Source organism: Mobula hypostoma, chromosome 15 (genome assembly GCF_963921235.1).
Source record: "Mobula hypostoma chromosome 15, sMobHyp1.1, whole genome shotgun sequence".
In the NCBI taxonomy this organism is placed as follows: domain Eukaryota; kingdom Metazoa; phylum Chordata; class Chondrichthyes; order Myliobatiformes; family Myliobatidae; genus Mobula; species Mobula hypostoma.
Window position 1 is genome coordinate 53,056,042 of NC_086111.1, and position 14,516 is coordinate 53,070,557.

At 42.5% G+C, this 14,516-nt stretch overlaps 1 protein-coding gene across 3 annotated transcripts in view; it reads left to right on the forward strand.

Moving 5' to 3' along the window:
* Positions 1-14,516, forward strand: part of LOC134356860 (ERC protein 2) — an 878,083-nt gene that overhangs the window by 175,769 nt on the left and 687,798 nt on the right. The gene's annotated exons all lie outside the window — the stretch shown is intronic.

Here is a 14,516-nt window from a genome sequence, read left to right on the forward strand (position 1 = left end):
CAGCAGAAATACTCCCTCTAGTAACCCTTAAGCTATGAAGCTGCTAAATCATACCAAGTAACACATAAAAATACACAGCCTATATAGAGTAGAAATAATGTATGTACAGTGTAGTATCACTTACGGGAATTGGGAAGACAGCACCGAGCACACTGATGATGGTGTGTTAGGCTGAGTCGTCGGAGGTTGGGTTAGTGCAGTGGTCCTCAACCTCCAGGCCGCCGACTGATACCGATCCGTGAAACATGCAGTGGTGCAGCGGTAGTCGGGACGCACCCAGCACATCTTTAAGAAAAAAGCCAAAATAAACAAGCTAATTAATCAGGTGCTGGGCGGCACCTAATTAATTAGCTTGTTTATTTTGGCTTTTTTCTTAAAGATGTGCTGCGTGCATTCCGACTACCGCTGCACAGCTGCATTGTTCGTGGCAATGTATTGGTCCGCGGCCCGGAGGTTGGGACCACTGGGGTGGTGTGACACTGGGGTGTCATCTCATCGTCGTCTGTTTCTATCAGGGCAGGCAGGTCATCTTCTTCTATGTCTGCCTGCCTCGATGTCGAAGGTTGAGGTTCGTCGTCTGCTGTGGCTGATGTGGAAGGCTTGAAAAACGACAGTATGCTTGACTGCTTAGCCTCGCGCATTTTTCTATCATACAGTTCTTTGTAAGCACTCAAACCATCCTGCAAATATGCCCTAAACCTACATACCCTTTCAAAATTAAAGTCATACTTTTCTGCAATCATTGCAGCAAAAATCTCACGCAGTTGCTTCACGTTCAGTTCCTGGACAACTTCACTTTTGGTCCATTCGCTACTGTGTTCGGTTTCGATTGTAATCCTTTCCTCTTCCAATTGCATCAGCTCTTCATCTATCAGTTGTTGTTCATGGGATGCCAAAACCTCTTCAACATCATCTTCGTCAACTTCCACAAGTCAAACTCACTTTGTTCTTACTTCGTTCACCACGATTGAAATGCTTAATTATGTCTAGTTTATGCTAAGTGTAATACCCTTACAGGCTCTTTTAGGCTTTTCTGATACCTTAGAGCTCATCTTGCTAACGGATGCTCAAAATAAATCGACATAAAGCACAGATGCTCACAGGCACATATTTTAGCAATGCCAGTTAGAATGCAGTTCCGGAGGAGGAGTTTGGCTGCTCAGAGCACGCACTGTCTTTTTTCGTAACAGTGAAAACACTTTCTGTTAGCGAAAACAGGTAACTAATGTAGGTCTTTCGTAACAGCAAGGTTTCGTAAAGCGAACGTTCGAAAAGCGGGGGACACCTGTACTTAAAGTGGAAGTTGATAGTTTCTTGATTGGTCAGGGCATCAAAGGATATGGCGAGAAGGCTGGTGTATGGAGTTGAGTGGGATGCGGGATCAGCCATGATGGGAGAGCAGAGCAGACTCAATGGGCTGAATGGCTTGGTTCTGTTCCTATGTCTTATGTTCTTGTGGACTTTTCATTGGCTTAATTTGCTATTGACATTGCATTGAATATTATGAAGTGTGTAAAGTGGATACATTTGAGATTGGTACACTGTTAATTATCTTGCAATTATTAATAACTGGAGCAGCAAAAATCTGCTGGAGGAGCACAGTGGGTCAAGCGTCATCTGTGGGAGGAAAAGAATTGTCATGTTTTGGGTCAAAATCCTGCAGTCCTCCCACAGACTCTACTCCACCTGCTGAGTTCCTTCAGCAGATTGTTTATTGCTCCAGATTCCTGCATCTGCAGTCTCTTGTGTCCTGACAATTTATCTTTTTTGTGGCATCTCATTTCATGTTTTCTGGATAATTTTAAAATTAACTTTCATAAAATAAAACTTCCCTTTTTGTCTCTCCCATTTTGTTTCTTTTTGAAATGATGTTAAATTGTGTTCATCCTCTTTAATTCCCAATCTTTGTTCCTTCAAATGCTAATTAGTTGCTTTTGGTTTCCTCAATTACCACATCCCATCCTTACCTTTTTCAATTGCATATTCAGGAACTTTATTGTGCTGAATAATGTGACTGAAACTATCAAATGTTTTGTGTGGTTACTTTTTAGATTTTCATACACTTCTCATTTTGTCAATAAAAGTTCTTCGTGTTCAAGTTCATGAGTCATAGAGCAGTGTAGTACATAAACAGGCCCTTCGGCCCATCGAATTCATGCCAAAACCATTTAAACTGTCTACTCCCATTGACTTCACTGGTACCATAGTCCTCCATACCTTTAATATCTCTGTATCTATCCAAATTTCCCTTAAATGTTGAAACTGAGCTTGCATTCACCACTTGTACTGGCAGCTCATTCTAAACTCTCACGACCCTCTGAGTGAAGAAGTTACCCCTCATGTTCCCCTTAAACCTTTTACCTTTCACCCTTAACTGATGAACTCTGGTTATAGTCCCATCCAACCTCAGTAGGGATAAAAGCCTGCTTGTATTTACTTTATCTGTACCCTTCATAATTTTGTACACCTCTATCAAATCTCCCCTCTATCTTCTACGTTCTAAGGAATAAAGTCCTATCCTATTCAATCTTTCCATATAACTCAGGTCCTCCAGATCCAGCAACATCTGTGTAAATTTTCTCTGTACTCTTTCAACCTTATTTACATCTTTCCTATAGGTAGGTGACCAAAATTGCACACAGTACTCCAAATTGGGCCTCAACAATGTCTTGTACAACTTCAACATAACATCCCATCTCCTGTACACAATACTTTGATTTATGAAGGCCAATATGCCAAAATATTTCTTTACAACCCTATCTCCATGTGACACCTTTTTCAATTATGGACCTGTATTTCTAGACCTCTTTGTACTACCACACTGCTCACCACCTTACTGTTTACTGTGTCAGACGTACTCTGGTTAGTCCCACCAAAGTGCAGCACCTTGCATTTGTCTGCATTAAATTCCATCTGCCATTTTTCAATCCACATTTCCAGCTGATGTAGATCCCCCTGCAAGCCATAATAGCCTTTCTCGCTGTCCGCTACACCTTCAGTCTTGGTGTCATCCACAAATTTGCTGATCCAGTTAACCACATTATCATAAATTTTAGATCATTGATAAGGATGACAAACAACAAAAGGGATCACACTGATTCCTGCGACACACCTCCAGTCCTCCACAAGCCTTCAATCAGAGAGGCAATCACTCTCTGGCTTCTCCCACAGAACCAATGTCTAATCTAATTTACCATCTAACTTGAATGCTAAGCGACAGAAATTTCTTGACCAAACTCCCATGTGTGACCTTGCCAAATGCCTTGCTAAAGTCCAGGTAGACAACATCTACTATCTTGCCTTCATCCACTTTTCTGGTAACTTCCTTGAAAAACTCTGTAAGATTGGTTAGACATGACCTACCACGCATAAAGCCATGCTGACTACCTTTAATCAATCCACGTCTATCCAAATACTTATATATCCAGTTACTTAGTATATCAGTTGTCGATGCACCTAGCAGTTTTCCACTTTGGAGTATTTCCCATATTGGACAAGGTTTAAAACTTCACTTCCTTTCTATCCTTTTCCATCTCTGTGCACTGCACGTTAAATTGTTTTAGGTGATGGCAATGAAGTAAACCTGTTAAAAAATGAGAAAAGGCAATATTAATAGTCTGAAATTTTAGTTATTGAGTGTTGGAAATTGTTTTTTGTACATAACAACAATTCAACTCAAGGATGTGTGCTTAGTCCATTGTTTCACTCTCTCTACACCCACGATTGTGTTACTAGGCACAGCTCAAATGCCATCTATAAATTTGCTGATGACACAACTATCGCTAGCAGAATTTTTGATGGTAATGAGGAGGCGTACAGGATCGAGATAGATCATCTGGTTAAGTGGCATTGCAACAAAAACTTGTACTCAACATCAGTAAGACCAAGGACTTCAGGAAGGGGAAGTTGAGGGAACACACACCAGTCCTCATCAAAGGATCAAAAGTGGCAGGGATAAGCATTTTCAAATTCCTGGGTGCTAACACCTCTGAAGATTTTGGGCAGCATGCCTTATGAGAATAGGTTGAGTGAACTCGGCCTTTTATCCTTGGAGTGATGGAGGATGAGAGGTGACCTGATAGATGTGTATAAGATGATGAGAGACATTGATCGTGTGGATAGTCAGAGGCTTCTTCCCGGGGCTGGAATGGCTAGCACGAGAGGGCACAGCTTTAAGGTGCTTGGAAGTAGGTACAAGTAGGTACAGAGGAGATGTCAGGGGTAAGTTTTTTACACAGAGAGTGGTGAGTGCGTGGAATGGGCTGCCAGCGACAGTGGTGGAGGCAGATACGACAGGGTCTTTTAAGAGACTCCTGGACAGGTACATGGAGCTCAGAAAAATAGAGGGATATGGATAACCCTAGGTAATTTCTAAGGTAAGGACATGTTCGGCACGGCTTTGTGGGCCAAAGGGCCTGTATTGTGCTGTAAGTTTTCTATGTTTCTATCTATTCTGGGCCCAATATGTTGATGCAATTACAAAGCAGGCACGACCATAGCTATGTTTCTTTAGGAGTTTGAGGAGAATTGTTATGTCACCAAAGGCACTGGCAGATTTCTACAGATGTACTGTGGGGAGCATTCTAGCTGGCTGCATCACCATCTGATATAGAGGGGCCACTGCACGGGATTGGAAATGGCTCTGGAAGTTGTGAACTCAGCCAGTTCCATCATGGGCACTAGCCTCCCCAGCTTCATGGACACCTTCAAAGAGCCGGCATCCATTATTCAGGATCTCCATCAACCAGGACATGAACTCTTCTCATTGCTACCATCAAGGAGGTGGTACAGGAACCTGAAGGTACATGCTCAACATTTCAGGTACAGCTTCTTTACCTCTGCCTTGAGATTTGGGACAATGAACCCATGAACACTACCTCAGTACTTTCCCCTCTCTTTCTTCACTATTTATTTAATTTTATATAAATATATTATATTTGTATATTTATTTTTCTCACCCCTTTTGAGTGGTGTGTATGTATATTTTTCCCTCAGTCTTGGGTCCTTTACCATAGGCATGGGATATTGTGGGTTTGGCACAGTATCCTTGCTGTTCCTAGTAGTGCATTTTTCTGGACTGAGATCTCAGATGTTGTTCCCGGGATTTGTTGGAGCCACTCTCCCAGTCCAGATCTCACAGCTGCAAGTGTTCCTATCACCACTGGAGTTACTCTGCCTTTAACCTTCCACATCCGTTCTATCTGCTCTTTCAAGCCGTGGTATTTATCCAGCTTCTCGTATTCTTTCTTCCTGATGTTGCTGTTATTCAGGATTTCCACATCTATGACGATTGTTTTCTTTTGTACTTGTCCATTATTACTATGTCTGGTTAGTTGGCCAGTACATGCCAACCAGAACAAACCATAAATAGACGAGATAAATGTATATATATTGTGTATCTGTGTGTATTTACAGTACTTACTGTAATTTGTAGCTTTTATGTATTGCAATATACTGCTGCTACAAAACAACGAATTTCACAACAGATGCCAGAGATACTAAATTTGATGTCCCAAAGTGATGGGGTGCCCTGCAGTTATAGTGAGATTGCATGAGCGGGCCAATTTCAATTCTGTCCAACACACAAGCTGAAAAACCGCACCTAAGTGTCAAAAGCTTCAATATTTCTGACATTTAAAAACTTAAGATTGTTCCAAGTTTATTCCAATGGGGAAAAAACATGAATCAAGATAAAAATCTAAATTGACTGTAAACTTTCCCCCTCCATTGAAGCTACTGAGGAAACTGTCTTACAGCAAGCAGTGTCAGTGTTTGCTGTGGGTTATTTGTGGATTCCTCATCAAAAGTGATGAGAAACTGTCACAATTATTTTGGTGGACTCCATAAGAAGAAAAAAAATACTCAAACTACTGACAGTTACATGTGGAAATGTGGGAAAATGACTGGATTTCCCTGAAAAATATGGCCAATGCAATTTTTCTTTCGGTTATTGATAGAACATTAAATGTTATTTCTCTTGTGTTTGCTTCTCTTCGCCATTCTTTACCTTGCATAGTATTGCATATGATTTGAAACAGTGAAGTAGGTATTCCATTCTATCATCCTGCTTCATCTAATAATATCTTTTTATTTTCCTTTCCTGCTTTATTAAATACAATTTGGGACACTCAACCCCCCCCCCCCCAACCTCACCTATGCTTATGATTTTGCTCAACTTGAGCTGTTTACTGCCTTGTTTTTTTAACATAAGCCTGTCCCCTTTCTTCTTATATCCTCATCTATCTTCCCAGTTTGATTTTTATTTGTTTGCTCTACTACTCCAATACTTCACTGAGCACTTGGGCTATGTTCCTAGGAATATGTATACAGTTGAATCAACTCTAAAAGGGGTTGTGACATTCTCTTGTCTCATTGGCTGATCATCAACAATGTTATATGCTCTCACTGGCTGAATGACCATGAACAACATGGCTACATTTGGTAAGCTGCCTCAATGCATTTGGTAAGGTATGAAGTCTGGATGTTTCTTTTTGTTTTCCAGTATTGTTTTAGTTAACGTTATTTTTCCCAGACCATGAATGTTGTCACAGATCAGTGTAATTTAAACTAAGTAGAATGATTTAAGCACATTATTGGCCCCTCTATTCTATTAAAACCTTACATAATAAAACAAGTTCTATTAAGCTAACCTTGGCAAAGAGGCCCAGCTATAATGGATGTTAAAATTAGCATTTTTGGGGTTATCCTTGTAAGTCTTTAGTATCCTCTATTCAATAATCTCTTTTATAGTATGTCAAACTGAACAGCATTTTATTGAAAATATGCTTTGGTTTATATTAAAAGAAATAAACCTTAGTGCAAGTCTTTTTAACTCTTGTGTTGGTGGTTTCAATGGTATCTTTGTCACTGGCTTTTCAGATGCACTTATTTGGCTTTTTAAAAAAACTTTTGTGATATGGTACATGTTTAATGTAACAGAGCTTCACTGAATATTACATTTCACTTGAGATAGTTAAAATGCCCTCTGAAAAGTTGAGTGCTAGACATAACTGTTGAGTAACGTAACTACTTAGTCCTTAAGAGCACAATGACGTGGGAGTTACTCTAACTATATCAGTGGGGTTATGGACAGTTAAACTAACCCTTGAACCAAAGGTCAGGAACTGAAGAGCAATACAAAGCAGTTTTGTTTTACTCTGGTTTTACTAAGGCTTTAGAGACAGATATTCATAAACCTTTCAGTATACAGTTACTGTCTGTTGCATTTGGATCTTTGTGGCATATCTTGACACTTTAATTAAGTAAATGAGGGGGCATTAGATGATCTTATCCTGATGAACAATGATAAGCTGTTAATGGACAAGAGCATCTTCCAACTGAGGGTTGGGTTTCTCAGTAACAAAGCATCCTATGGTTTGTCTTTGTTGGATTGTCAGCCTAATGACAAATGCTGACTTGTCTGCACTGTCAGGTAGGCATTGTGTAACTCTGCAACTAAATAGAACTGCAAAATTATTTTCAGTATTAAATGTGGCTGTAGTTGATAGTAAAAAAATTATCATCTACTGATATGTGGAAGCCTCTGTAATAGCTTCTGAAGTAAACTGTTACTGTATAAAGTAATGTAATTTTTCAAATGCCAGACTTCATTGAAAACATTTTAAAATCAAATATTAGCATATAGTGAATAGCATGCATATGGCCAATTTGCATGCAATTTATTTCCTCAGTTATTAAAATTTTCTGCAGTGTCTGAAATAAGAAGCAGGGTTCAAATGTACAGTATGTTTCAGTAATTCTTTAACATTGTCTAAGTATAATAGATAAAAATAGTTTAAAATCATGTTTTCTACCTCTTAAACTGGAGTTGGAACACTTTCCTGCTAGGTCCATTTAGCACATTTCTTATGAGATTTTCTGCAGAGCTGTGTGGGCATTGGTAATTTTGCATTGTTTGGAAAAAGCCAGACCTTTCACGCTGTGTAATCTATATGATAGGTCCATGTAAGTATTGTCTGCTTGCTCTTCATTGTTCACTTAAATAGTGGACTGGTGGAAAGAAATTACACTAATTGTGCACAAGACAATATCCTTGTGTCCAAAATGGATTTAGGGCTGTTTATTCTCCCTGAAAAGAAGAAATAGTTGAGATCCATACCTAATAGCATTTCCTTTTGGAGAGCATTCTGCACATTGAGTTGATCTGTTGGGGAGTATTGCGTTCATGTCTTGGCTGAAGGCAAAACTGGAGATGGCACAGGAACAAATTGGAGCAATGAAATGCCAATTCTGCTTTGTGTTGTTACATTTACCATTTGCCCTGTTTTTTCTTAACTATAGGAAGGAGCACAGTGTTTGTCTTAGTTTTTTTTTGTTATAAACTTCTTTCCAAGGTACTGACTTCATTTATGTCCTTAATCTCGGCCACAAATAAAACCAGACTGTTTTTGGCTTGATGGTGTATAGTGCTTGACACTGCAATAGATTTCTAACTACATACACACCCTATCACAAAGGCAGCCCATTCACAGCATGACAGAATCCCACTTCAGTCATCACTGTTGAAACTATCTGCTATGTCTTTGTTTTTTCTCCCTTATGACCTCACTATTCCAGTCTACCACAGCTGGCTTTGATCTACTAGGTGAAGCCCACAATCATTTTAAACTTAACAGATTCTGTCCTTACTCTCACTAAATTGTGCACCCACCACTGCTCTGTGCTTGCCGAACTACAGAGGCTTCCAATTAAACGTCTCAGCACCGCCTCTGCGTATGATAACTGCCTTCCCCACCTTCTCCCTTCTGCTTACTGCACTAATACCCACCCATTCCCTGTTTACCTCACCTTCTCCCTTTACCAGTTTAATGTGCTGTTAAAGGAAGACCATAGAGATGGTAAATGCTGGTATCTGGAACAAAAAAAACAATGCTAGAAGGCAACATACATCAAAGTTGCTGGTGAATGCAGCAGGCCAGGCAGCATCTCTAGGAAGAGGTACAGGTCGACGTTTCAGGCCGAGACCCTTCGTCAGGACTAACTGAAGGAAGAACTAGTAAGAGATTTGAAAGTGGGAGGGGGAGGGGGAGATCCAAAATGATAGGAGAAGACAGAAGGGGGAGGGATGGAGCCAAGAGCTGGACAGGTGATTGGCAAAGGGAATATGAGCGGATCATGGGACAGGAGGCCCAGGGAGAAACACGGGGGGGGGGGAACCCAGAGGATGGGCAAGATGTGATTGGTAGGTGGGAAACCTTCAAAGGGGAAATTTTGAGAGTGCAGAGTTTGTATGTTCCTGTCAGGATTAAAGGCAAATTAAATAGGAATAAGGAACCTTGGTTCTCAAGGGATATTGCAACTCTGATAAAGAAGAAGAGGGAGTTGTATGAAATGTATAGGAAACGGGGGGTAAATCAGGTGCTTGAGGAATATAAGAAGTGCAAGAAAATACTTAAGAAAGAAATCAGGAGGGCAAAAAGAAGACATGAGGTTGCCTTGGCAGTCAAAGTGAAGGATAATCCAAAGAGCTTTTACAGTTATATTAAGAGCAAAAGGATTGTAAGGGATAAAATTGGTCCTCTTGAAGATCAGCGTGGTCGGCTTTGTGCGGAACCAAAGGAAATGGGGAAGATCTTAAATAGGTTTTTTGCGTCTGTATTTACTAAGGAAGCTGGCATGAAATCTATGGAATTGAGGGAATCAAGTAGTGAGACCATGGAAACTGTACAGATTGAAAAGGAGGAGATGTTTGCTGTCATGAGGAAAATTAAAGTGGATAAATCCCTGGGACCTGACAGGTTGTTCCCTTGGACCTTGAAGGAGACTAGTGTTGAAATTGCGGGGGCCCTGGCAGAAATATTTAAAATGTCGTTGTCTACGGGTGAAGTGCCGGAGGATTGGAGAGTGGCTTATGTTGTTCCGTTGTTTAAAAAAGGATCGAAAAGTAATCTGGGAAATTATAGGCCGGTGAGTTTAACGTCAGTAGTAGGTAAGTTATTGGAGGGTGTACTAAGAGACAGAATCTACAAGCATTTGGATAGACAGGGGCTTATTAGGGAGAGTCAACATGGCTTTGTGCGTGGTAGGTCATGTTTGACCAATCTGTTGTAGTTTTTCAAGGAGGTTACCAGGAAAGTGGATGAAGGGAAGGCAGTGGATATTGTCTACATGGACTTCAGTAAGGCCTTTGACAAGGTCCCGCATGGGAGGTTAGTCAGGAAAATTCAGTCGCTAGGTATACATGGAGAGGTGGTAAATTGGATTAGACATTGGCTCGATGGAAGAAGCCAGAGAGTGGTGGTAGAGAATTGCTTCTCTGAGTGGAGGCCTGTGATTAGTGGTGTGCCACAGGGATCAGTGCTGGGTCCATTGTTATTTGTCATCTATATCTATGATCTGGATGATAATGTGGTAAATTGGATCAGCAAGTTTGCTGATGATACAAAGATTGGAGGTGTAGTAGACAGTGAGGAAGGTTTTCAGAGCCTGCAGAGGGACTTGGACCCGCTGGAAAAATGGGCTGAAAAATGGCAGATGGAGTTTAATACTGACAAGTGTGAGGTATTGCACGTTGGAAGGACAAACCAACGTAGAACATACAGGGTTAATGGTAAGGCACTGAGGAGTGCAGTGGAACAGAGGGATCTGGGAATACAGATACAAAATTCCCTAAAAGTGTCGTCACAGGTAGATAGGGTCGTAAAGAGAGCTTTTGGTACATTGGCCTTTATTAATCGAAGTATTGAGTATAAGAGCTGGAATGTTATGATGAGGTTGTATAAGGCATTGGTGAGGCCGAATCTGGAGTATTGTGTTCAGTTTTGGTCACCAAATTACAGGAAGGATATAAATAAGGTTGAAAGAGTGCAGAGAAGGTTTACAAGGATGTTGCCGGGACTTGAGAAACTCAGTTACAGAGAAAGGTTGAATAGGTTAGGACTTTATTCCCTGGAGCGTAGAAGAATGAGGGGAGATTTGATAGAGGTATATAAAATTATGATGGGTATAGATAGAGTGAATGCAAGCAGGCTTTTTCCACTGAGGCAAGGGGAGAAAAAAACCAGAGGACATGGGTTAAGGGTGAGGGGGGAAAAGTTTAAAGGGAACATTTGGGGGGGTGGGGGCTTCTTCACACAGAGAGTGGTGGGAGTGTGGAATGAGCTGCCAGACGAAGTGGTAAATGCGGGTTCTTTTTTAACATTTAAGAATAAATTGGACAGATACATGGATGGGAGGTGTATGGAGGGATATGGTCCGTGTGCAGGTCAGTGGGACTAGGCAGAAAATGGTTCGGCACAGCCAAGAAGGGCCAAAGGGCCTGTTTCTGTGCTGTAGTTTCTATGGTTTCTATGGGTATAGTCAGAGGGACAGAGGGAGAAAAAGGAAAGTGAGAGAAAGAATGTGTGTATAAAAATAAATAACGGATGGGGTACGAGGGGGAGGTGGGGCAATAGCGGAAGTTAGAGAAGTCAATGTTCATGCCATCAGGTTGGAGGCTACCCAGATGGAATATAAGGTGTTGTTCCTCCAGCTTGAGTGTGGCTTCATCTTTACAGTAGAGGAGGCCGTGGATAGACATGTCAGAATGAGAATGGGATGTGGAATTAAAATGTGTGGCCACTGGGAGATCCTGCTTTCTCTAGCGGAAAGAGCGTAGGTGTGCAGCAAAGCGGCCTCCCAGTCTGCGTCGGGTCTCGCCAATATATAGAAGGCCACATTGGGAGCACCGGACGCAGTATACCACCCCAGCCGACTCACAGGTGAAGTGTCGCCTCACCTGGAAGGACTGTCTGGGGCCCTGAATGGTAGTAAGGGAGGAAATGTAAGGGCATGTGTAGCACTTGTTCCACTTACAAGGGTAAGTGCCAGGAGGGAGATCAGTGGGGAGGGATGGCGGGGACGAATGGATAAGGGAGTCACGTAGGGAGCGATCCCTGCGGAAAGCGGGGGGCGAGGGAGGGAAAGATGTGCTTAGTGGTTGGATCCCGTTGGAGGTGGCGGAAGTTACGGAGAATGATATGTTGGATCCGGAGCCTAGTGGGTTGGTAGGTACTCTCCAAGTACGCAGGACTGGTCAGCAACTGTCAGCAGGCTGGATGGAGAGCAAGGTGTCTCCCAGTGGAGGTTGGTTGTAGAGGATTGGTAACCCATTCTTTAGTTAGAGCCTTCAGCATTTTGGGCATCGAGGGAGAGAGGAAGAGGAGAGCCATCCACAGTACCACCAATGCGGCAGAGAGGGCCTCAAGATGGCTGTGGCTCAAAAGAGGGGAGCCATGGAGTCATAAGTCGCTAGCCATCTGGACACAAGCTGGGGTCTGATCAGCCCCGGCTGGGTGAAATATTGTTTTTCCAGTTTGTGTTTGGTCTCTGCATAGCAACAGTGAAGGCTGAGTGTGGAGGGGTTGATGTGGGCGTGGGGAGCAGGCATGCAGCCAGAAGCACAAGATGGTGGTTGTAGGTGCTCTGTAAAATGGTCACTTTGTCAAAACTTGTCTTCTCCATTCTGAGCACTGTGCAGGTGATGAGGTTGGGAGAGGTACACGGTGCTGGATGGTGGTGAGGGAGGAAGTTACGGGACAGGTCTTGCATCTACCCCTGTTGCAGGTGGAAGTGCCAGAGAATGGGGAGATGATGAATGGATCAAGGAGCCACAAAGAGAATGGACTCTGCAAGAAGAGAGTGGGGAGAAGGGAAAATGCTGGTGGTGGAGTTGGCAAAAGCAGTAGAGAGTGATGTGTTGAATGTGGACGCTAAGGAAGGGTGGTGAAAGGTGAGAACCGAGGGAATTCCTATTTCTGTTCTGTCTGGTGAGGGGTAGGGGACTGAGAGTAGGCATTAGGGATATGCTTGCTCAGGCAACGGGGATGTAATGTTCCCAGAAGGAAGAGGACATTTCAGAAGCTGTTCCAGATGAGATGAATGTTCAACTGCACCTCTTCCACTGTTAGCTCACAACTCAATGGAATAGAATATAAGAGCAGGGATGTGATGTTGAGCCTCTATAGGCACTTGTGAGCTCACACTTGGAGTATTGTGTTGCAGTTTTGAGTTCCTTATTTTAGAAAGGATATACTGGACATTGGAGAGGTTTCAGAGAAGATTCACAAGAATAATTCCAGGAATGAAAGGGTTACTGTATGAGGAACATCTGGCAGCTCTTGGGCTGTATTCCCTGAAGTTCAGGAGAATGAGGGGGGATCTTACAGAAGCATTCCGAATGTTAAAAGACCTGAACAAACTAGATATGGCAAAGTTATTTCCCACGGTAGGGGATTCTAGTACAAGAGGGCACAACTTCAGGATTGAAGGACGTCCATTTAGAACTGAGATGTGGAGAAATTACTTTTGTCAGAGGTTGGTAAATCTGTGGAATTTGTTGCCACGAGCGGCTGTGGAGGCCAAGTTATTGGGTGTATTTAAGGCAGAGATAGATAGGTTCTTGATTAGCCAGGACATTAAAGGGTATGGGAAGAAGGCAGGGGAGTGGGGATGACTGGAAGAATTGGATCAGTCCATGATTGAATGGCAGAGCGGACTCGATGGGCTGAATGGCCTACTTCTGCTCCTATATCTTATGGTCTTATCAAGCCCACATCTCATAGAATCTTTTGAGGATGTAACTAGTAGAGTGGATAGGGGAGAACCAGTGGATGTGGTATTTTTGGATTTTCAAAAGGCTTTTGACAAGGTCCCACACAGGAGATTAGTGTGCAACCTTAAAGCACACGGTATTGGGGGTATGGTATTGATGTGGATAGAGGATTGGTTGGCAGACAGGAAGCAAAGAATAGGAATAAACCGGACCTTTTCAGGATGGCAGGCAGTGACTAGTGGGGTACCGCAAGGTTCAGTGCTGGGACCCCAGTTGCTTACAATATATATTAATGACTTAGACGAGGGAATTAAATGCAGCATCTCCAAGTTTGCGGATGACACGAAGCTGGGCGGCAGTGTTAGCCGTGAGGAGGATGCTAAGAGGATGCAGGGTGACTTGGATAGGTTAGGTGAGTGGGCAAATTCATGGCAGAGGCAATTTAATGTGGATAAATGTGAGGTTATCCACTTTGGTGGCAAGAACAGGAAAACAGATTGTTATCTGAATGGTGGCCGATTAGGAAAAGGGGAGGTGCAACGAGACCTGGGTGTCATTATACACCATTCATTGAAAGGGGCATGCAGGTACAGCAGGCGGTGAGAAAGGCGAATGGTATGCTGGCATTCATAGCAAGAGGATTCGAGTACAGGAGCAGGGAGGTACTACTGCAGTTGTGCAATGCCTTGGTGAAACCACACCTGGAGTATTGTGTGCAGTTTTGGTCCCCTAATCTGAGGAAAGATGTTCTTGCCATAGAGGGAGTACAAAGAAGGTTCACCAGATTGATTCCTGGGATGGCAGGACTTTCATATGATGAAAGACTGGATTGGCTAGGTTTATACTCGTTGGAACTTAGAAGATTGAGGGGAGATCTTATTGAAACGTATAAAATTCTAAAGGGATTGGACAGGCTAGATGCAGGAAGATTGTTCCCGATGTTGGGGAAGTCCAGAACGCGGGG